We start from the raw sequence: 24236 nt of genomic DNA on the forward strand, positions 1-24236 counted from the left end.
GGATCCCGGGCTGGACTTGAACTGGACCTTGAACTCCTGATCCTCCTGCCTCTATTTGCCAAGCGCTGGGATTAGAGCCATGCACCACCATACCCATTTTGTGCAGTACTGAGGGACAGAATTTAGGGCTTTGTGTACCGTAGGCAAGCATGCTACCAACAACCCCAGCCTGTCCCCTGTCTGTCTGCCTGCCTGCCTCTCTCTCCCTGTTTCTTGTGACAGTGTCTTTTTACACAGCCCAGGCCAGCCTTGAACTCAAGACGTTCCTTGAGATTACAGGAGCACAGCATGCCTTGCACGCCCTTTTGAAGGGTGTGTAACACATCACCGCAAGCTGGAGCTGGGCAGAGACCTCTGTCTCCTCCCACCAGCCCCTCTACAGCCGGAAGTCTTGGGCGGTCAGTTCTGATGGGATGGAGCCAACAGAGGTCTCTCTGCCTTGCTGCCCGGCACCCAGGCTCAGGTTGGCACACAGGCTCCAGGCTTGGTGGGGTGGGTTCTTCGGGGCTCCTGGGCTGGCTGTGGAATGATTCACTTACGGATTCCTGACTGGGAGGGATGATCGTTCATATCAGCAATGCTCTGATGCTGTCGGCCAGTAAGAGCCTTTCCCCAGTGGACAAGGGAACGTGGAACAGGCCTTCCAGGACTGCCTCTGTATAGTGACTCGGGCTGCCTTGGCCTGTGGCCAGCACCCAACTCTCCTGGGAGGGCCTAGCAGTAACCCCAGGGTGCTGAGCCAGGTTAGCATCAAAGCAGGTAGATTACCTCTCATTGCTCCCGACCCAGCCTCTCTAAAAGGGCTGCAGCCCATGGTGCCAGGCCACAATGGGGCTTGGTGGTCCCTGGGGCAGACCCTGCCCGCAGCCTTCCCTTCTGGCCATATGCCCTGGCTGGCTTAACTTCCCTGACTCCAGGCTTCCCAGCTGTAAACTGAGAGCGAAGGTCCCCGAGTGATGAGTTTATAGCATAACTATTTCTATGACAGGAAGGAAAGTGGGAGCCACGAGGAGATGGAGAGGAACTGAACCATCAGGCAAATGCATGGTGGTGGAACTGGCTGGACCTTTACTATGAATGATGGAGTCACTGAGTGAGTCTGGGATCAGAGGACTGAGCGGCAGGAGGCCGCAGGTCCAGAAAGCTGCTCTTGCCTGTCAGACCTAGCACGGTAGCATGAAGAACCGTGTGTGTCCTGTGCAGGCAGAGAGCCTGGGGTCGCGGTGATCTGGACACATCCCTGGGGTGGGTGGGGCTGTGGATGTTCTAACTCCTGTACTTCAAAGAGGAAATGAGCGGAAGGAAGGAAGGATGCTGTCAGGCAAACAGAAGGGCAGGGACGGCGGAGGCTCTCATTGGCTAAGGGGAAGGTCTAGTCCAGGGCCCAAGCAGCAAGGGCTTCAGGAGGGGGAAGGCTCCTTCTCTAAGGTCGGGGCGTGCCCGCTGGGAAGCCCATGCCTACTGCTTGGGAATAGGACCCTATGGTGAGGGGTAGGGACCCTCAGTCTGTGACTCACATTTCACGCCACACACATTGCATAGCATGCACACGCGTGTGCACGTGCACACATCCTCCCACCCCTCACACAATGATGTGTTGTCTCACTGACTACCCGCAGTCTCCCATCCCTCATGGCCCCAGGAAACAGCTGTTAGGAGGAGTCCGCAGAGCACCCGGGCAGACTGGGACTGGGTAGGATGTCCCCCTGGAACGCACTATTCTTACAAGATTGTGGTGAGTTCACTTATCCATCCACTTCTCCCCCTGCTGTTTGCACTGTTACCAGGTGTGCATGGGTTTGGCCTGAGGATGTGCAAGGGGGATGGCCGTAACCTTGGGCAGCTGGGGAGAAAGGAGGCTGACTGATATCCAGGGAAGAGGATGGGCAGAGGGAGCCACAGGGTGCACAGAGGCAAGTAGCTATGAAAGTGCGAGAGCATGGGAATGTGTTAGGTACCTGGGGTGCATCAACCTGGGGGTGGGGATTCATGGGGTCAGACTCAGGGTTTTCTCCTGGGGTACAGGAGCCCCCACAGCAGGTAATTTTTCAAGAGCTCGTAGTAGACGCAGGTTTGGGGACCAAAAGTCTCTGTTTCTGCTTGGGGCCTGTCCTCCCTCCAGGAGCACAAAGGGGGGTGAGGCATGAATCACAGTCGACAGTACTACTCAACAGAACAGGCACAGAACAGCACGGAACAGTCTAGAACAGTACAGAACAACCTGAGAGGGTAAATGAACGGGGGGAGGGGGAGGAGAAGAGAGGGGAAGAAAGAGGAAATAAATGAATAGAATGCCTTAGGGCTGATGGCATTTCCTAAAGATTGGTTCAAGTTTACACAATCTGGGTGACACGCAACAACACAACCTGAAGCCACAGCCGTCACGCCCGAGACATAGAGACGTCTGTAACCATAGATTAAAACACTGGCTACCCTGATCGCTGCCAGCCTCAGAAAGGTCTGGAAGAGGCCTCCCTTGACACATTTACCTCCCTCCAAGGCTTCTGGGCAGCTCTGTGCCTAAGCAGGTAGATCCCCGCTCTGAAATGTATCCTGGCCCCCAGGGCAGGCTCCTAAGGTACCTGAGCAGTCTATTTCCCTTCTAGCCATGAACGCCCCTTTCTCGCCCTCCCGGCTGGCAGGCTCACTGCTCCCAGTCGATAGCAGAAAGCTATAGCCCAGGCCCCTGCCTGAGTGATGTCTAGATCCTCACCTCATGGCTCCCCAGTGGACTGGGGCATCCGAATTCATGTGCCCCAAGTGAATGAGCTCAGACCCCATTCTAATAATGCGCCCTAGGTAGAAAGACGCAAACAAAGAAATGCCACCTTAAATATTATGGCTGTGGTTTAACACACGGTTCTGTCTTCGGGGCAAGGTACCCCTGTGATAGGTGGTCCCCAATGGAGCTTGTAGATTGGAGGCGGCAAGCATAGTTTTTAAGATCAGAAGAAAACCTCCAGGGAATCACCTCAGGAGCTATTTGACTCATGTCTAATGTCTTGGGAAGAAATAAAATCAGTAAGTCATGGTCATTAAAACATCATCATTCCCTCCCATCCCTGCAGATAGCACTTGGGGGCCGGGCGGGGTGGGACGAGAATGAGATGTACCTGCAGCGGCCCCTCAGAGGCCACAGCAGCCACAGTCACGAGTCCAGTTGGGAACACGTTTATAAGGAATCATGTGGGCAGCTCAGAAAAGCCACCTTCGCACATTTTGAGTCTTGATATTACTGGAAACCCTGGAAAAAATGGCTGAGGTACCTATTTAACATTTCAAAGTGGTTCTTCCAGCATCCCTGAAGTCTCTACCTGTTACAGGGCCCTTCTGGCTGACGTATCCTGCCCCCTACCCTAAACTTCTCTAGCCCAGAGGCTGGGCTGCCCTTCCCTATATAATCCAGCCCTTGATTGGTCCTACCCTTTACCCTCCTGGCTTCTTGGTCTGGCTTTCCCCTCCCCAATCCCACCTCTCTTCACACGGTCACTCTGGACTCTTCCAGATGTCCCTGCCTCTGGCTGTGCCGTCCCTCATATCTACAGTAAACCTCCTCCACCATATCCAGGGGCAGTCATGTCCTTCCTTTTTTTTTTTTCCCCATTCAGATATCACAGGCCTGGAGCCTCACAGCCATGCACAAGCCTGTCTGTGAAGCCGCAGTGACAGGCGCTGACTGAATACCTCCTCTGTGAAATCCCAGAGCAAAGCAAGGGGAATGCACAGCTGTGCGAAATGCCCTCTGTTGGTTGCACAGGAGAGGCCCTGGGCCCTCTCCTCCTACATGGAGCCTGCGCCTGTTCTGCCTGGTCACGTCCAGGCAGGTGGTGGGCAGAGGGTGAGGTTCAAGATGAACCCATTGTCCATCATACCCCCCACCCCAGGGCGCAAGGCTGGGTTCCAGTTCCCCAGGGCACAGCTGGGACTGATCTCATGACCAATTAACATACAACCAAACACAGGAAGGCCACGGTAATTGTTTCAAGGGAGGAAGGAAGTCCGGGAGGGAGGGAACAGGCTGCCCCTGAAGACGCAGGCACTGATGGTGGCTCTGTGGCCCACAAGCATAATCCCCACCCACCCATGCTTCTGCACCAGTCACCCATGTATGGTCTGGTCCAGCCTGTGTCCCCCCCCCATCCCCACTAGCCCCTGCCTCCTCTTTATAACAGGATCTCACTTTTCCCAGACAGGCCTCCAACATGCTATGTAGCTGAAGATGACCTTGAGTTTCTGACCCTCCTGCCTTCACCTCTTAAGTGTAGGACTACAGGCCTGTGCAGGTTCATGCTAGGGATGGAGCCCAGAGCTTCACGCATGCTACGCAAACACTCTACCAACTGAGCTATACCTCCAGCCCACCCTTTCTGAGCCATAGTCTTAACTCTAGCCCAAGAGTGGGCTTCCTGGAGATCCCAGCAACTGCCACCAGGCAAACGTTTACATGTCTCCTGTGTGCTCGGTATTTCTGTTAGGATTCTGCCGCCACTCCAGCTCCATGACCGCACATGTGCGGTTCAGCAGCTAAGCAAGGGGTCTTACGTCTTGTGTCATCAGCGCGGTCACGCAATCAGCGCATGCGTGGCATGAGCCTAATGAGCATGTGCACGGGAATCCTTAAAAAGCGGGACACAGACTCCTCTTCTCTTTCTGCCCCCACTATCTCTAGCTCTCTCTCTCTCTCTCTCTCTGTCCTCTGCACATGCTTCTTCCCCAGGCCTTGTTCTTTTGTGTCATGCGCCCCCCCCAAAATAAAGCTCTAATACTGGGTTTTGTTGTGGCTCGTGCCTCATGACCTTTCTGCCCGGTAAACAGTGCCATTTAACATTTTTAAAAGAACAATATCCAGCCTGAAAATTGACACACTGGGTTTCGGAAGTCCAAGATCATTCAAAAGATCAACCATAGAGAAATGTGAAACTTGGGCTGTCCCAGGAACTCGGGGACATGTGCCCAGGGTGAGCCAGGGGAAGGGGAGGGGGAGGGGGAAGGACTGATGTGGACCCCACCTGGAGAGGCCAGGGTGTAGGCGGGAGGTGTGTGAGCTGGCTCAGCTCTGGCTGGGAGAATCCAGCCCTCCTGTGCACACAGGTCTGCCATAGTACACCTTGTTCTGGCCTGTTCCGGTCACTGAACCCAGGTGACTGGCAGTTAAGTTTCCAACTGGCCAAGATCCAGGCTGGACTTGCTTACCGGTGGCCCAGGGCATCCACTCACACTGAACCTGTTTTTGTCGTCCCCCCCCCCCTTCCCCAGACAGGGTTTCTCTGTGTAGCTTTGCACCTTTCCTGGAACTCTCTCTGTAGCCCAGGCTGGCCTCGAACTCACAGAGATCCGCCTGGCTCTGCCTCCTGAGTGCTGGGATTAAAGGCGTGCACCACCACCGCCCGGCCCTGAACCTGTTTTAAAGCAGATACTCAAGAAAGGACAGGAGGCAGGCTCCCCCTGTGAGGACAGTGGTTCCCATCCCTCCGAGAATTCCACGGTGGATGAGAAGGCCAAAGTGCACCGTCATTGTGTGTGGTCTCCCAACTGCCTACACAGCTCTCTAGGCATGACCTTCCTAAATAAGGTTAGGGAGGACACCCACAGGAATTGATACTGCCAAGTCATTGTTGTGTTAAAAATAAGCCTCGACTTTCAACACAGGGAAGATTGCCCTTCACTATACCCTACCCTGAGACCATGTGGGTCCATGGGAGGGGTCCACTTCAGGAAGGCCAGGGTCATCTAAGATGAGCTGGTCATCCCAAGGTGGGGATCATCACAGAGGGGGTCAGCTTAGTTGCACTAAGTCCAATAGCACACCCAGTCTCCAGCCATTAACTTAGACTCTTCTAGAACAGTGTTTCTCAACCTTCCTAACGCTGCAACCCTTTAAAACAGTTCCTCATGTTGTGGTGACCCCCAGCCATAAAATTATTTTTGTTGCTACTTCATAACTGTAATTTTGCTACTGTTATGAATCACAATATAAATACCTGATATGCAGGATATCAGACATGCAATTCGGGGGGGGGGGGGTTTGCTATCCACAGGTTGAGAATCATTGTTTTAGCTGCTGCCGCCAGCCAAACAGGCCTCTGTGAGCAACATTGATCTTTGAAACCTGTAAGCACAGGTCACTATCTATAAAACCCAGAGCTACTGTTCGTTCCTCGGTGAGCTTTGAGCTGCAGGCTGTACATGCTATCCTCACTGAGCCTGTGACTCAGACCTACACACACACACACACACCCGTCTGACCCATCTTTTCACCCTCTCCATCCACACAGATCCCCCGCTGCTTCTGTATCCATCCCTACGGCTGTCTCCGGGCCTTTGCTCCCAAACCTCGTCAGCCCTTTTCCTCAGCAGCATCTCTTGAAGCCTTCGTGGAGTGCTTTATCCAAAAGGGAAGCCTCAACATGCAGCCTTCCTGCCCTGTTTCCAACTTTGTTTTTTTTTTTTTCCCCTCCATATGAAAATGAGTTTAGGGCCCAAGCTTTACTCTGCTTCTTCCTTTGCCACTGGAAGCCACAGCCCGGAAGCTTATTCTCAATACACGGTGAGCGTGTGCGCGCCCTGCCTGCCAGGGCGGGCAGCTGATGGGAGGCTGTGCCCCAGGCTTGCTGTACAGACTCTCCTCCACAGTGGGAATGGAGGAGGTGTCCGTCCTCAGAGGCGTCTTCCCACTGCGCATCCCCTGACCCCTGACACCGTGGCAGCGTTCTGACATCACACTAGAAAGAACCGCTTGACCCAGACCCTCCTCATTAGTTCAGGGGTGTGGTTGGCTACCGAGGACTCACTGCCCATGCACCAAAGCGCCCAGGGGCCTCAGGATGAGAAGGGACCCCATGGGCTCTAACGTCCATCCCTCTGACCTCTCTCTGTCTGCCCCAGCTTCCAGACGTCGGTTCCCAGGCTCAGCAGGACTCTGCCATGACCCTGTGGACTCGTGGCGACTAGAGTCAAGGACCCTGGGGCTGGGATCACGTATGCAGGTGGCGCTCAGCCATGCAGACTCAGGCGACTGCTTTTCTCTCTTTAGGCCCAGCACGGCTCTCCATGTCCCATTATGTTTTTTTTGTTTTTTTTTTTTTTTTTCTATCGAGGGGACCCGAAGATCCTCTTTCCCAAGGCAAAGGGCCCTTCTGGGTATTTCCTTCGGACAGGGTGTACAGTGGGGGAGCAAAGGATAGGCAGGAGATATCCTCTCCCACCGGAAGATGAAGGCAGGAAAAGTTACTCCACCCACAGGAAGTCCCGAGGACACCCTGTGCCCTGGAAATCCCTGTATGAATGCTATGGGAGCTTGGGTGTCCGGGGGAAGGGGAACCCAGCCACACCCAGGTCTGCTGAGAGCTGATGGTCTGAGTTTCTGGGGAGCTACATCTACCAGAGCCACAGATGGAAGTCCCACTTGACATCTGCCCCCGAATCTTGCAAGAACCCTGATACACACGACCCCTCAAAGGTGGTGATGCTGGCCTCACAGTTAAGGCCTGGCTCATTCTGGCGATACTGACCCCTCCCCTCTGGGCGCTGTCCCCCTTCTGAGGTAGGGCCTGGGGGGGGGGAAGCAAGGGAGAAGGGAGGTCTTGGTATGCAGGGTACAAAGAGAAGGATGAAAGGAACCTCAGGAGAGATGGCTTTGTTCTCTATTCCGTACTTTTTCTTTCAAGACAGGGTTTCTCTGTGTAGTTTTGGAGCCTGTCCTGGAACTCACTCTGTAGCCCAGGCTGGCCTCGAACTCACAGAGATCCGCCTGTCTCTGCCTCCCAAGTGCTGGGATTAAAGGCATGCGCCACCACCACCCGGCACGTACTTTTATACTAACCTCCCAACTCTGTTCCCTGGACAGGCTCACAGGCACAAACCCAGGCACACACAATGCTCTCAGACCAAGAAGAGAGCTGAACCCTACAAGGGTTCTTCTTAACCTCCCAGCCTCAGTTTCCCGACCTGTCCCCTGAGAGCGCTGGGTAGACTGTCCCCACACAGTCTCTGCAAAAAAGTCACCCCTTTCCACCCACAGCCCTAATCATCACCTGCGGGCCTCCTGGCCCCAGGGCAACTTACCTAGGCCCAAGTGGAGACCAAGACAGAGCACGGGTCAGAACTGCTGGGGGTTGGTGTACAGGCTTGACCGGGCTGCTAGACCATGCCCCTGGAAGAGAAGAACACAGGTCACGTGGGACGCTGGCATGAACCCACCATGTTCCATCCACTTGCACCCAAGCATGGCGGCTGTGGTTGTGTGTCTGTTTACAAGTCCTACAATCTCCCATTAACAGACGCCTCTGAGACACTGCCCCTGCTCGGCTGGGGTTCCATTCTCACAAAGCCAGTGTGGGCACGGATCACGGCCATGGCTCTCCAGTCCACAAACCTGGCTCAACTGGGTGACTCTGGGCCATCCGAGACGCAGCTGTGTGTGTGGTGCCTGGTTCTCTGTCCCTTCTGGTCATTAGGAGGCTTGGTGGAACATCCAGGTTGCGTTTGGGTAAGTTCAAAGGGGCATCCATGTCTGGCCCCCTACCTGGGCTTACCCCAGGCTGCCTCCTCAAAGCCCGAACTGCCCCAGCCAATTGTCCCAGCCTCCCTTTCTCAGCGCTGGGTACACAGATGTATACAATGTATACATCTAACGTGTACATTGACTAAAAATACATCCCAGGGCTGGAGAGGTGGTTCAGCGGTCAAGAGCACTGACTGCTCTTCCAGAGGACCCGGGTTCAAAAACCCAACGCCCACATGGCGGTTCACAGCTCTCTGTAACTTCAAGATCTGACGCCCTCACAGGGACATACGTTCAGGCAAAAACACCGATGCACATTAAAACAAAACCCGATACATCCCAACTCAGAGAGCCCACAAGCCCTCACCATCGCGGATAAAGAAATACCCCGTCAGCATCAAGAATCGCTCTATCCCTTTCAAGATGCCCAGCAACCCAAAGTCCCTGCAGAGGGCCATCTCTGAAGTCCATCTCTCTCTCTTCCCCGACGGCTCCCCACTTGGGGACTGGTGTCCCCTTCCAGGTGAACAGTATTATGGGAACGTTCCTGAATAGTCTTGTACCTCACTCAAAGCTGTCCTTGTCCCCTGAGATCCTCAGGGCAGACCAAGGAGGGAGGTCCAGCGTCACATCCATTTCCTTGAGGGGGAAAGTGGGACTTAGGGAAGCTGCTAACTGACTCAACAGTCAAAAGGCAGGCAGAATGGGACCTGGAAAGCCCTGTCACCTGAGCACGGTCTCTCTTCCTGGCCTGATCTCAGTTTCCCCTTCTGGCACACGGTCCCTCCATCTACAGCAATGATCACATTCCTATCTAGTCCTTGCACCAAGCACCGGTCACCCCAGTGTCTGCTCTGAAGTACAGGAGGATCGGGGGCTCCCCTTGCTTTGCAGACTTGGGGTGGTCGAGGACTGGATGTCTCCCCCCACCCAGCCCGGTCGACTGGACACGGCAAAGTCAGGAACACATCCGCTTCATTCCCTTGCATCAACGCCCAGTCAGAAGCTGTATACAGCAGGCGCCTAAACCACAGTGCTTTATAAAGAAATAGCCCTGGATTCAGACTCAGCCCTAAAATTCAAGATCCGGACTAGAAAAGCCACACACTTCCCCACCAGATCCGTGCCCAGTAGTGTGGGAATATGCACATTAGTGCAGGTGCCTATGGAGGCCACAAGAGGGCATCAGATCCCTCGGAGCCAGAGGTACAGGTTGTTGTGAGCATCCCAGGGTCCTCTCAAAGGGCAGTAAGTGCTCTTAAGCATTGAGCCATCTCTCCAGTCCCCAGATGTATTTTCAATGGACTTTATTCTAGAGCAGTTTTAGGTTCACAGAAAAACAGAGGGAGGCACGGAGACATCCTCTGGACCCATCTGGTCCATACCCTATACCAGAGCGGGTTATCTGTCCCATCATGGTCATTGTTGTCACTCAGGTCCACAGCTTACACTAGCATTCATGCTTTGAGCCATGTATTCCGGGTTCACGGGTACACACGGAAGTGTGTCTTTCATGTTGTATACAGACCGGCTTCACTGACTTCAGCATCCCGTGCTCCACCTTGTCCATACTTTCTCAAGGTGTTTCAAAGCCCCAAGATTCAATGGGTTCCAAGAGTCCTGATTTGACACTCAGGGGGTGAAGACCCAGGCAGATGGCAGAAAAGAGGGGAACCCCGTGAAAAGTCATCAGAACAAACAGCATGGTAGCTGCAGCAGAACTCACCAGGCAGGTGTACAGTCAGTCACCCATTTCCCCATTCTGCCTTCCCCACAACCCTGGCCAAGAGCCATGTTCGAAGGGGCTTACTGAGGAGGAAAAGCCTCCAGGACATGCCTGTGTCATTCTAGGCTAAGTGGAGTACCCAGAATGCAAATCCTCAGCCCAGGCCCCACTTCCTGCAGTCATTGCTGTTAACCAAAGGGGAATTTTAAGAGCTCACAGGGTACACATGGCATGATTTTACGAAATCAGAAAGAAAAATGAAATCATGAGACTTGCACAAAAAAATGGAAAGAACTGGAAATGAGCCAAACTCAGAAAAGGGTGTGTGAATGTGTGTGGGGTGGTGTGTGTGTGTGTGTGTGTGTGTGTGTGTGTGTGTGTGTGTACGTGGACATGTGTGTTGTGTGTATGTGGTATGGTGGTGGTGGTGGGGTATGTGTTGTGTGTGTGGGGTGGTGGTGGTGGTGGTGTGTGTGTGTGTGAGTGAATGTGTGTATGTGTATGTGGGGTGGTGCGTGTATGTGAGTGTGATGAAACTAGAAAGGGGAGCCTAAGAGGGGAAGGAACCCAAGGGAGGAAGAAGTAAGGGGACAGGAGCCACGTGACATGTGAGCAGAAGGCTCTAAGCAAGGGAGGGGGCAGGAGGCAGCTGGAGGGGGCAGGAGGCAGCTGGAGGGGGCAGGAGGCAGAGGGAGGGGGCGGGAGGCAGAGGGAGGGGCAGGAGGCAGCTGGAGGGGGCAGGAGGCAGCTGGAGGGGGCAGGAGGCAGCTGGAGGGGGCAGGAGGCAGAGGGAGGGGGCGGGAGGCAGAGGGAGGGGGCAGGAGGCAGAGGGAGGGGGCGGAGGCAGAGGGAGGGGGCAGGAGGCAGCTGGAGGGGCAGGAGGCAGAGGGAGGGGCGGGAGGCAGAGGGAGGGGGCGGGAGGCAGAGGAGGGGGCGGGAGGCAGAGGGAGGGGGCGGAGGCAGAGGGAGGGGGCGGGAGGCAGAGGAGGGCTAAGGGGACGGGGAGCCAAATGAGAACAGTGCACACTGGCACACAGGTATGATGGCGACCTTGAGGAACCCACTTGGAGAAAACCAAATACTTGATATAGTAACCTAAAACCTTTACAAATTCAGGCTGGAGCCATGGCTCAGTGGTTAAGAGTGTGCACTGCTCTTGCAGAGGACCTGAGTTCTATTCCCAGCATCCATGTCAGAAAGCTCCCAATGCCTGTAACTCCTGCTCCACGGGGATCTGGCGCCCTCTTCTGGACTCCACAGGCACCTGCACCCGGGTGTACATACACACACACACACACACACACACACACACACACACAATTGAATCTTAAAAAATTGTTTTAATTCTTAAAAAAAATTACTAGAGGATGCAGTGAACAAGCACCCCACCTCCTTTGAGGTGTGTGAATATGGGGGGTCTCCCCCTCTCAGCCTGCCACCTCTCAGCTCCCGAGACCCTGCACCATTAGTGTCTGTGGTGGCTAATCTTGGTCGTCAACTTGATTGGATCTGGGGTCAACACACACTTTGGGGTGGGTGAGTCTCTGAAGGTATTTCCTGGAAGACTGACTCAAGGGTCTGAGACCCTCTGAGAGTGGGCTGTTTCCGCCTGCCTGCCTGCCTTCCTCGCTGGCAGGTGCATGGACTCTGGCTCCGATGCTGCCTTCATCCTTCACGTATCAGAGGCCAGGTTTTTGGCCTTCTGACATATACTGAAGCCCAGCATCTCTCTGTGAACCCTCCATACCTTCAGCACTGGACCGAGACTGCTAACACATCCAGCTTCGTGTACTGAGCATAAAGGATTCTCAGCGTACAGCCAGGCAGCATTGGCCAACACTGTCCTACTGTGTAAGCCAGTCTAAGAAATCTTTTTTTTTTTTTTTTTCCAAGACAGGGCTTCTCTGTGTAGCTTTGCGCCTTTCCTGGAACTCGCTTTGGAGACCAGGCTGGCCTTGAACTCACAGAGATCCGCCTGGCTCTGCCTCCCGAGTGCTGGGATTAAAGGCGTGCGCCACCACCGCCCAGCAAGAAATCTTCTTTGTAATATATATTCATTCTATCAGTTCTGTTCCTCTAGAGCAGCGGTTCTCAACTTGTGGGTCATGGCCTCTGGGGTTGTCGAATGACCTGTTCACAGGGGTCAAGTATCAGATATCTTGCATATCAGATATTTACATTATGATCCGTAACAGTTATGAAGTAGCAGCAAAATGATTTTGTGGTTGGAGGGGGGGGGTCACCACAACATGAGGAACAGTATTAAAGGGTCGCAGTGTTGGAAAGGTTGAGAACCCCTGCTCTAGAGAGCCTTGACTAAGAGAGCACTTGGCCCTCAACCAACTGCAGGTGCCTTGGCTGTTCAGCTACAAAAGCTCACCATGGCCAGCCTTCTGGGAACAGCGCTACATGGGGACCACTCACCAATCCCAGCTCACCGCAGGGGACGAGTCTCAACCCAAGAAAGCACTTTGTCCCAGCCATCCCTGTCCCCAAGGGAGGTTCTCAGGTTTTAAAGGGAACCTGCTGGGTCTGGGGCAGGCCCAGGGGAAGTTCTCCTTTCAAGCTTGGCCCAGCTGCTGAATGACCTTGGGCACACACTGGGCACACCCTGTGACCTCAGCCATGGTCAGATGCTCCACGAAAGGGAAGGCTAGGGAGCTGTGGGAAGGGAAACCGCACAGCGGAAGCCGCTGGCCTGCTGGTAGTCAAAAATTCAAGCACAGTGAACATTGACTGCGGAGGACGCCAACAGAGAGAGAGGCTGCTTCTTGAATACAACAATGAGCCATGCCCAAGGCCTGAATACATATGACCCCGAGCATGGCCTGGCTCCTCTCTAGTTTCTGGAACTCTCACGAGCAAAATTACCAAGTGTTGTTTACAATCAAACATCCTAACTGCCCAAGCAACCTCTGTGACCTTAGCAGGCTGTAATTCTGTCTGGCGTACCTCAGGATCACATTCCACTCTGTAAACATCCCTTGAAGGGTGTAGTTTCAGGGCCATGAAAGTCACACAGAAGCCGATTCCAAGAGAAGGGAGTGGACGGTGAGTTTTGTTCTTCCCTGAGCATTACCCTGTCTAACTTATTTATTGAGCATACGTATGCGTGTGTGTACATTCGTGTGTGTGACTATGGGAATGGTGTGCCACAGTGCTCATGTGGCGGCCCGAGGACAGACTTAGCGGATGGCCCTCGCCTTCCTCCTTATTTGAGGTAGAATCTACACAATAGGCCAAGCTCACTGGCCTGTGAGCTGCGGGGATTCGCCTGTCTCCTATGGGAACACTAGGATTACGCACACTCACAACTGCATCTAACTTTTCATACGTGTTCTGGGAGTTCAGACTCTGTCTTCATGATTATTCAGCAAACACTCTCTACCTACCAAGCCGCCTCCACAGCCCTGCTTCTCCTTGTATTAACTTTTTTTTTTTTTTTTTTTTTTTTTTGAGACAGAGTTTTCTCTGTGTAGTTTTGGTGTCTGTCTTGGATCTCTCTCTGTAGGCCAGGCTGGCCTCGAACTCACAGAAACCCACTTGGCTCCGCCTCCCAAGTGCTGGGATTAAAGGTGTGCGCCACCACCGCTCGGCCCCAACTCTTGTTCTTAAATCTATGTTTAAAATCTCTTTTTTTGAGCTGGGGGTGTACCTCAGAGAGAAGGCTTTCCTAACGTGTATGAGGTCGTCAGTTCATTGCATAAAACCAGGCATGGTGGCACACACCCATGGCCTCACTGTTTGACAAGTCGGGGCAGGAAGATCAGAAGTTCAGGGCCAGTCTGAGATACACGAGAACGTGTCTCAAAACAAACAAAACAAAAACTCTTTTTAAAATAAACCCCAAGTCTGTTTCTATATTGCCTTGTCCTGAAATTCTTTGCCGGGGGAAGTCAAGGATCTGACTGTACCTGAACAGAGGTCCCTAAAGGATAACAGAACTCTTAAACACATGGTGTTCAGCTGTGTCTTCTGTTACACTATAACTAACATGACTAGGGAAGTGAGATGAACCCCTGAGGAAGATCCCCCCCAATCCCTTCCAGCCAGCTCTGATCCCATATTTCCTTGCCGAAGAGCCCTCCATTCCAGAGACCCTCCCGGCCGCTTGTGAACACTCCATTAACTTGAATTGCAAATTTCTTCCCGGCCCTATCATTCAGCCACAGGGGCTCCCTGGCTACCAGCTTTCCAGTGGCAGATAAAGATTGCAGTCATTGCTGGAGACAGACTCAAGGAGCAGAAGTCATTAGGCGGGAATAATTATGTGGAGCTATGTCTGGTGGATCCTGATTTCTGTCTGCGATTGTCTTACAGCTTGTTGAGTCTCTTCCTCTGAAGGAGAGACGGGTGAGTCATACAGAGCCCCGGGATGCAGGTCTTGTTGCTCCCAAGGATGCATAGGCATCCGGGCAGGGAGGAGCTTGGTGCAGAGCTCCAAGAGACATGGCAGGCAGGGCCGGGGCCCCAGAGCCCAGTCTCTTGCAGGGTGCTTCCCACACTTCCCCTTTTCTGTGGGAGCCCAGCATTTTACGCCGGTCAGACCTAAGGCAGGCTGTGGCCCAAGCCTGACGGGAAGGGGACAGGCAGAGAGCGCAACATGGCCCTCTGGCCAGCTCAGAGCCTTGTTCCTGGTGGGTGACCTTTACCTGTTATTCTTCTTCTTGACACACTAATGACACTTCCTACTTGGTTAAGTTTTTGTTAAAATTATGTGAGTTAGTGCACACCCCCGCCCCCAAATAAAAGCTCTGCATGTAGGAAGAACTCAATGATGGGGACTCCGGAAGAGACGGGAAGGCTTGGGAGAATTCAGGCCAACCAAAAAGGGGCACCACTTAGCTGAGTGTGGTGGCACAGGCCTGTCATCCCAGCACTCAGGGGGTAGGACCGTGAATCTGGCCAGCTCAGGCTACAGAGCAAGACCGTTATTATGGTTTGATGACGGAGGATTCTGTGACAGTACAACCTCTCCCCTCCCCCCCTCCACACAGGCTCCCGCGTTTTAACACATGGTCCAAGCTGGTGGCCTGTTTAGGGAGGTTGTAGAATTTTAGGGGCGTGGTCTTTCTTGCTGGGGGCGGGCCTTAGGAGGCTGTAGCCTCTTCCCACTCAGCTCTGCTTCCTCATCTGTCCAGATGTGAGCAAGCTCCTGTCGTGCTTGCCGCCACACCCTTCCCACCATGATGGACTGTATCCCCTCAGACAGCAAGCCCAGATAAGCCTGTCCTCACTGGAGTCACTTGTGCTCAGGTATTTGGTCACTGCCGTGAGAAAAGTAACTAATATAATTTGTTAAGAAGAAAGAGAAGGCACATATGACTCAAGTAATGAAGAGGTTGAAAAAGCAATGAGAAAATTCCCCACAACGAAAAGTCCACACCCAAATGGTTTCACAGTGGAATTTTGCAAAGATCTGAAATTTTTCACCAATTCCTCAGAAGACAGAAAATGAAGGTGTGTTCCCAAAGCATTCAAAAAGATCAGCACTACCATGGCACAGAACCAGAGTAAGACTTCAAGGGAGAATAAAATTCCTGAGCTGTTCTCATTATGAACACAGAGTGAAAAATCCATCACCAAACAGCACATCAAATTCAGCAACATATAAAAGGGTCATTGACCATGACCGGGTGAAGTTAATCCCGGGAATGCAAGCTTAGTTAATTAACCATCTGAAAATCAATGACCTAATGCCCAGTTTTTCTTTATTGTTGTAATTAAATGTATTTGTGTTTGTTTCTCTGTGTGTGTCTACAAATGTGTGTGCTTGTGTATATGTGTGTGTGTGTCTGTGTGCACCAAGGCATGTGTGTGAAGGTCAGAGGCCAACTTTGAGGAGTTGGTTATTGTCTCCAACCATGTGCATCCCAGGGATCAAAACGCACGTTATCAGGCTTGGTGGCAAGTACCTGTAGCCACCGAAGCATCTTGTAGGCCTTAATTCTCAGCTCCTTAAATTGTGTGTCACAACCCCATAAGGTGCCACTGAATGTGAGGGCTGAGAAAAATTTGGCAATAAAAGCTTTCAAGGACCAAATGCAATGACCAAAAATAAATCAAAATCAAACATATAATCTATCTGAGGTGTTCCTGGCAGGGCTCAGAAGTGTTCCATGGTGTAACTTCACTACAGCCTTGGTTATGGGCACACAATATGTGCACTGTGCCATGCCAACGAAGACTGCCTGAATTCAGGACCTCTACACACTCTGATGTGGTAGATCAGAGCGGTAACAACCAAAAGCCACATGCTCACCCAGACAGACCTAGGAGAAGCACTTAGCAATATTCAATGCCCTTACACAATGAAAACATTATATGTGGATAATAGGACAGAAGAGAGGCCCAGAGGTGGTGGCGTTAATCCCAGCACTTGGGAGGCAGAGGCAGGCAGATCTCTGTGAGTTCAAGGCCAGCCTGGTCTACAGAGTGAGTTCTAGGACAGGCTCCAAAGCTACACAGAGAAACCCTGTCTAGAAAAACCAAACCAAACCAACCAACCAAACAAACAAAAGACAAGAGAACCCCCTGTAATCTAATAAAAGGCATCTATGAAAGAAAATCACAACTAACAGGACAAACAATAACGGCGTGCCTCCTAGGATGAAGACTCAGACGATGCTGTTTATTCTTGCCATTTCTTTCTTTGTCCTCATGTGCAAATGGTGTGTGTGTGTGTATGTTTTCATGTATGTGAGCACACATGTGTGTATATACACATGCACATGTGTGGAGGCCCAAGGCTGATGTCCTGGGTCTCTTGTTCTCACTCTCTACCTTATTATTATTAGGCAGGGTCTCTTACTTGAACCCAGAGCTCACCTGGCCAGCCAACCTTGCTAGCGGGCTTGCTCTGTCTCCCCTTTCTACCTGCTGGCATTACAGGTGGCCCAGCAACCCCCCTTGGCATTTATTGGGATCTGAGGACACAAACTCCGCTTTCACCTCTGCGCCATCTCCTCAGCTGTATCTATCCAAATCATGTGGTTCTGAGCAGGGCAATAAAGGAAGAAAAAAAATGCAAAGCTGAAAGAGGCATACCACTTCTATTCTCTGATGCTATTATTTGGTAATTAGCACTCCTGATGAATCCATTACAACATTTTTCAAGAAGGCTGCTGGAGGCAAGATCAATAGATAAAAATAACTGTGTGTAGAAATTTGCAATTCAAAAATCAAATTATGAAAATAACGACAATAATAATTAGAATCAATCATTCCAAACAATGGCATCCAAAAAAAAAAAAAAATACCAACGGGAAAAAAACTCTCAATAAAAAGCGCTAAATTCCTGCTCTGGAAATAACAAGACGTTGTTTTGCCTTGTTTATTTTCTTTTATTAAGAAACAAAAACAAACACACAAACAAACAAAAAAAAACAAGTTCTGCTATCTAGCCCACACTAGTCTAGGACCTGCTGTGTAGTCCAGACTGGCCACAAACTCACAGCCATCCTCTGGCTTCAACCTCCAAAGATCTGGGATTATGGGCATGCGGCACCAGCCCTGGAGGAAGGAAAAAAAACTGTTGAAAGGATTTAAGGAAGATCTAAATAACTCTAGAAGCATCCTCTGTTTACAAACTGAAAGACATAGTGGTAAGCTGGCCGCTCTCCCAACTGATCCACTGACTTAAGACAATTCCTGTCAGCATCTCCCTGGTTTACTTCTTTGTAGAAAATGAAAAACTGGTTTTAAAATTCATATGGGATTACAAAGGACCCGAAGTAGCCAAAAATAGCTATAAAAAAGAAGGAAGTGTTAGGGCTCATGCCTCCCTGTTTTCTTTGTATTTTGTATGTGTAGGGTAAGTTCATATGTGTGTTTTATGTGTGTGAAGACACAGGTGTGTGGAGGCCTGAGGTTGACGTCAGGAGACTTCCTTCACTGCTTTCCACCGTCTTCAGGGAGGCGAGGGCTTTCAGTTGGACACAGCGCTCACTGGTAAGGCTAGCCTGGGTAGCTAGCTTGTCTCAGGAATCCCATCTGGACCCTCAGAGCCGCACTAGACACCTGAGATTTGATGCAGGCTCTGGGATCCGAACTTTGGGCCTCAGCACAGCAAGCCACCTGAGCCATCTACCCATGCCTCCCACGGACGGACGGACACACAGCAATGAAACGGAAGTAAGAGTCCAGAATTAAACGCATACATTTGGAGTATAGATGCAGCCCGGGGGTAAAGCACCTGCCTAGCATGAGGTTCCATCCCTCTGCCTCAAAAGCCAGTCAGTCAACTGACCAGACATAGACAGTTTAACAAGGATGCCAAAAGCAGCTGGCTGTCTTTTCTTTTTAAAACATTATTTGGGGGAGCACGTATGGGACTTTTGGGAGTTGGTGCTGTCCTTCCTCCATGCGGGTTCCGGGGATCAAATTCAGGTGCGGTGACCAGTGCCTTTCCCCACAAGCCACCTCCCCAGCCCATGTCAGTGGTTCTTGGAGGTGGGGGTCCAGGCTGCAGTTAGGAGCATTAATGGTTTCCTCTAGAGTGATGAAAACATTCTAAACCTGACCATGGTCATAGTGGGACACACGGGTGGAAAGACCACCATCAGCTGGGTTATATGTGTTACATTTACTTCGCATGATGTGGAAGACACGGTAAATTTTAGGATGCAGGACCTGTATCTCCAAACCCCACCATGCTGGCTGGTTTTTATGTCAACTCGACACAAGCTAGAGTTATCTGGAAGGAGGGAACCTCAATTGAGAAGATGCTTCCATAAGATCCAGCTGTAGGGCATTTTCTTAATTAGTGATTGATGGGGGAGGGGCCAGCCCACTGTGGGTGGTGCCATCCCTGGGCTGGTGGTCCTGGTTCTATAAGAAAGCAGGCTGAGCAAGCCATGGGGAGCAAGCCAGTAAGCAGCGCCCCCCCCCCATGGCCTCTGCATCAGCTCCTGCCTCCAGGATCCTGCCCTGTGTGAGTTCCTGTCCAGACTTCCTTTAGTGATGGACCACAGTGTGAAAATATATAAGCCAAATACACCCTTTTCTCCCCAAGCTGATTTTTGGTCATGGTGCTTCACCAGAGCAGTAGAAACTGTAAGTAAGATACCCACCAAAAGCAAAAGAGGAATCTAAGCCAATGTCTTCCCACTTTTTTACACTAGAGGACGAAAGGAGAAAGAGCAGACGGAGTCATAGGGACAGGGGGACAAATGACAGCTTCCCAGTGCCGCACCGGCACCCCTCACAGACCGGAAATGGAGAGCAGGTGTCAATCTAGCCCACGAGGCGGCTTCACGTCCATGGCACAACCCTAAAAACCATACCTCAGGCTGAGCTGGCGCAGAACCTCGGGGACCCCCCAGCCCCGCTGGGCACCCCGGCCGAGGACCAGCATGTGACCTAGGTGCACTCAGATGGAAGCCTGATGCCAGGCAGGCTGTGAGACACCAGCTCTCGGGGGTCTCCTTATTCAAAGGGTGCCCTAGGCTCTGGAGGTGCTGTGGAGGGCCAGTCCTCAGGCTACATGGTCCCTAAGAGGCTCCAGCTGAGGTCCAGCTCAGCCACACAAATAGCTGCACCCACGGCGCTGCAGGGGTAGCCTAAGAATCTTTGGAGTCCTTGGCTGTTTCTGTGGCAGGGACCACTGGGTGGCCCAGACCTGGAAGGCTGCTTGTTCCTGCCTTCGGCTAGAGAAATCTCTCCCCAGCCCCCCAACACAGTCCTGCCCAGGCGCTGTATCACGCTCCCTCTAAGACCTGCAGGGGACCCGGAAATGGCCGCTCCAGCCTGCTCCCACAGACCGGATGTGTGCTCAAGATATGACAAATTGTCTTAATATATTCTGAAGCTCAGCTTAATTAGGAAGCAAAGTCCCTTAGGGAGGGGAAAAAAAAATACTGTGGGCTCTGAAGCCCGAGATGGGTGGTTTGGGATTCTGACTACTCCTGAGTGACTACAGTTTTGAAATGACTCATCCAACCACAGTGCCCAGGTAATAAGTACCGTGAATCATAGAATACCCTCGGATAGTATTCGGACAACGACCTCTCTCTGCAGAGGCATTTCTTTCATTTCACAGTTCAAGAAACCGAGTTACGGCAGGGTACGGTGGCCTACACCTTGTGACCCTACAGTAGAGACGCTATGGTGGGAGGGTTGGAAGTTCCCAGGCTAGCCTGGGCTATACAGTATAGCCTGGGCTATACAGTTCCTGGCTCAGGCTGGGCTTCATTGCAAGACTCTGTCTCAAACAAACAAACTAAACGCAAGGAGGGGCAGTGAGCTGAACCCAACCCTGAGCCAGGCAGCGTCGTGGCCAGTGCCCAGCTCCCAGCTTTGGTCCATAGAGATTCCCAACTCCAAAGCCTACGCGGTGCCTAACTGTGGCTCCTGCATCCACCCCGACCGCCAGTGTGGCTGAGCTCCTGTTACATTAGAAAAAAAAACCTCTACAGACTGACGGTGTGGCTGAGCTGGTGTGGACTGCTGGCCTGGCATTCATGAGGCGCTGGGTTTTATGCCTAGCTCTGAACAGACCAGACATAGTCATGCACACCTACCATGCCAGTACTCGGGAGGTCGAGGAAGGGGGATCCGACTTTTAAGGTTGCCCTCAGCTACACAGCATGTCTGAGGCCACCATGGGATACACGAGATCTTGTCTCAAAAGACAAACCAGCAAACAGACAATGAAGCCTGCCGTCCATGCCCGCTTTGAAAGGCTGGGGTATCTGCTAAAGGCAATTGGCTACTCACCCTCTCCTCAATGCAGGGTCTAACGTTTCATGCACGGAGACAGGTGGATACCCATGCACCCGAGGGCACGTGCCGTCACCAACCTGTAAGCTATCCAAATGTCCGTCTATACCTCACCAGGAGGGAAGTTGCAGCAGCCTCCCACAACGGAGTACTACAAAGCCATCAGATTACCCTTCGGTGACACCTAACCGACAGACAATGGTGAATGAGGAAGCCAGACACAAAAGCTCACATGCTTTGAGTCTTAGTTGACCTGTTCTAACAAACTGTCACAGGGTTAGTTCCTTAAACAACCGACTGCAGGTCCCAGGTCTGGGGTAAATCCCAAGTCAAGGCCCCTAGTTTGGCTGGGCTCTGGTGAGACCTCTCTTCTGGCTCTTCACTGAGTTCTTATGTGGTAGGGAGCAGGCTAGCCCTCTGCCTCTTCTATTAAGGGCATTAACTCCACCTTGAGAGTTCTATCCTCCTGACTTAGTTTACCTTCCGAAGCCACCACCTTCTAAGACCACCCATTGTGAATAAGCATTTCAGTGTATCAAGTTTGGGGAACAACTTAAATACTGGGCATTCCTCTAATTATAAAAAAATTAAATTGTTATGTATTTATTTAGATTGCGTGTGTCTGTGTGAGCATGTGAGTGTTTGTATGTATGTATGTATGTATGTATGTATGTATGTATGTATATGTATGTGTGTGTGTTTGGAAAGGGGGCAGGTGTTTGTGCGTGTGTGCATGTGTGGTGTGTATGGGTGTGTGTGTGTGCATAGTGTGTGTGTGTGTACGCTTTGTGTTTGTGTGGGGGGTGTGGTGTGGTGTGTGTGTGTATTGTATATTTTTTTTTTTTTTTTTTTTTTTTTTTTTTTTTTTTTTTTTTTTTTTTGTGTGTGTGGTGTGTATATGCTCATATATAGTGTGTGTGGGTATATGTGGTGTGTATAGGTGTGTGTGTGTGTGTGTGTGTGTGTGTGTGTGTTTTTTTTTTTTTTGTGTGTTGTGTGTGTGTGTGTGTGTGTGTGTTTGTGTGGTAAGGGTGCACGTGTGCCGTGGTTGCAGATGGAGGGTAGAACACAGTTCCCATGAGTCAGTTCTCTCCTTCCACCATGTGAGCCCTGAGGATCAGACGTAAGCTGGGAGTTGACGGAGGGAACCTGACCTGCTGAGCCATCTACTCAGCCCAAGAACTCACACTTCAAGCAATGTTGCTATGGAAGAACTTTGAAAACCAGAAACTGCAAAAACGCCAGGCACCAGAGGGAAAGATTAAAGGGTTCATGGATCCCAAGGTAGCAGGGAATTGAGAGAGACCCTCCGGCTTTGTCTCATTGGGTGGGCGTACCCCATCTCTACATGCTATATTGTAAGACCAAACACTAACAACCATTTATCCATGCCCTTCCCCAGGGTGGGAATAAAAGTGGCCCGTTTCTCATGACAGACTGCCTGGGACCCCTCCCCAGCCAGGGCCACCATCACCTCCCACCATGGCTACCCGATGCTGTTGACCCTGGACCAGGGATGACTAGACACCCACTCTGGCATTCATCTCAGGGGGTGTCCGATGGGTGTCCTGCTCCAGAAGGAAGACGGAGGAAAGCCTCTGCCAACACAGAACAGTGAGGCAGCCATGAAGGAAGCAGCCATGAAGGAAGCAGCGGCGGGTCCGGGGAGGCGGGGTGATCGCTCCCCGACGGCGTTGGCACTTTCGGCTTTGTGGAGGGATGTCCGCAGGAATCCAAGCTCTCCCATCTGAGCCAGGGATTAAACCAGACTTTTGCTGCTGAGGGGACATAGTCCTTCAGCAGGCTACCTCAGGCAGTCTCCAGGGCCTAGACTTCTCATGAGGATGGGAAGGAGAAGTAGCCTGTCCTTCCTTCCACTGTGGGACCTATGAACACAGACACTTAGCTGAGGCTTCTATGGGTAAAACAAAAAGATATCCATCTGGTCCAACCCTGCCATTCTGCGTTTGTGCAGAGGATCCCAAGAGGAAAAAAATCCTGGCCCTAGATCCCAGGGCCAGGTGTGGCCAGGTGTATGACCAGGAGTGGCCCTGTAAGACCAGTATGGCCAGGTGTGGCTAGGCCATATATCCAGGAGTGGCCAGGTGAGGCCAATATGGCCAGGTGTGGCAGCATGACCAAGCAAAACTCCTGGGAGAGGCAGATGCTTTCATTGGCTGGATAGGGACACAAAGGTTCAGACCCGAACAAGTGCCCTTTCCAAATGTGCACATGACATCACCTGTGGTCACCCAATGGTCATTTGTCATATGAGCCAGGGCCACAGCCCTCTGTGAGTGCCACTGTTAGGCATTCCAACAGTTTGATTAGGAATGAAATTGGAGAAGAGAGAGGAGAGCAGGCATTCGGAACAAATTATCTTTATGGCCTGCTCCGGAGTACAATGGCCACAGTGTCCCCAGAGTGGCTGCCCTGAGTCCACCCCGAGTGGCCGAGGGACAGTAGGTTCTCAGAGTCCCAGGAATGTGGAGGGTGAGCTGGGGGTGGGCCCTTCAACACGGAAGGCATCTAAAGCATGCCGATCCTCAACTCTGATATGTCACTAAGTGGCCCTGGGCGGTCACTGTCCCTCTGGAGCTGTTTCCTTCTCCACCTCTCCTCCCCATCCTTCCTCAGGTAGCCACGAGACCGCATGAGGTGGCGAACCCACACAGAAACCCTCTGTCAACCCGTGGGCACTCATGCCAAAGGCTGAGAGTAGCAGTGCCCCACGGGGCAGAGTGCACAGGACCACTGTGTCAGGCACATTCACAGGCACACTGTGCCCTCAGGTCCCACCCAGGGCCAGGCTATCTCCCAGGCCCGCCTGCCGCCTGTGTGCTCATGATCTTGTTCTGGAGGTGAGCAGTCAGAGGGTGGAATCTCGCTCCTGGGTCCGCAAGTCCCCAAATACCTCTTGGACAGAGAAGACTGTCCCTAAACTTCTAATGAAGCATCCGCAGGCAGCTCAGGAGGAAGAACCAGGCTAGGAATGAACAGCTTAGAATATTAGAACCCAGACTGGCTTCAGCAATGGGGAGCCATGGTGGACTCTTGAATGATGGACTTGGAGGAGGAGGGTCAGGGTGGCAGCCTGGACAGGATGAATGGCATATGCCAGGGCCTATGCCAGGGGGACCCGGGAGGAGAGAGGGGAGCAGTCTAGGCAGGAGCTGAGGCTGGTCCATGGACAATCAGATTATCCGGGGGTGAATGAGGCCAGAGGTAGTTTTCGGCTTGCCACATACAAACACTGGAGACAGCCTACCTGTGAGGGAGAACGCTGAT

At 52.0% G+C, this 24236-nt stretch overlaps 1 protein-coding gene across 2 annotated transcripts in view; it reads right to left on the reverse strand.

Annotated features, from left to right (window-relative positions):
- Hpcal1 (hippocalcin like 1) overlaps nucleotides 1-24236 on the reverse strand; it is a 109325-nt gene that overhangs the window by 17368 nt on the left and 67721 nt on the right. For both annotated transcript variants that reach the window (XM_028877693.2, XM_037198162.1), the window contains exon 2: nucleotides 8065-8152. The gene's annotated coding sequence lies outside the window, so the exon portion shown is untranslated. The remainder of the gene's footprint in view (nucleotides 1-8064; nucleotides 8153-24236) is intronic.

This window comes from Peromyscus leucopus, chromosome 22 (genome assembly GCF_004664715.2).
Source record: "Peromyscus leucopus breed LL Stock chromosome 22, UCI_PerLeu_2.1, whole genome shotgun sequence".
NCBI classification, from domain to species: domain Eukaryota; kingdom Metazoa; phylum Chordata; class Mammalia; order Rodentia; family Cricetidae; genus Peromyscus; species Peromyscus leucopus.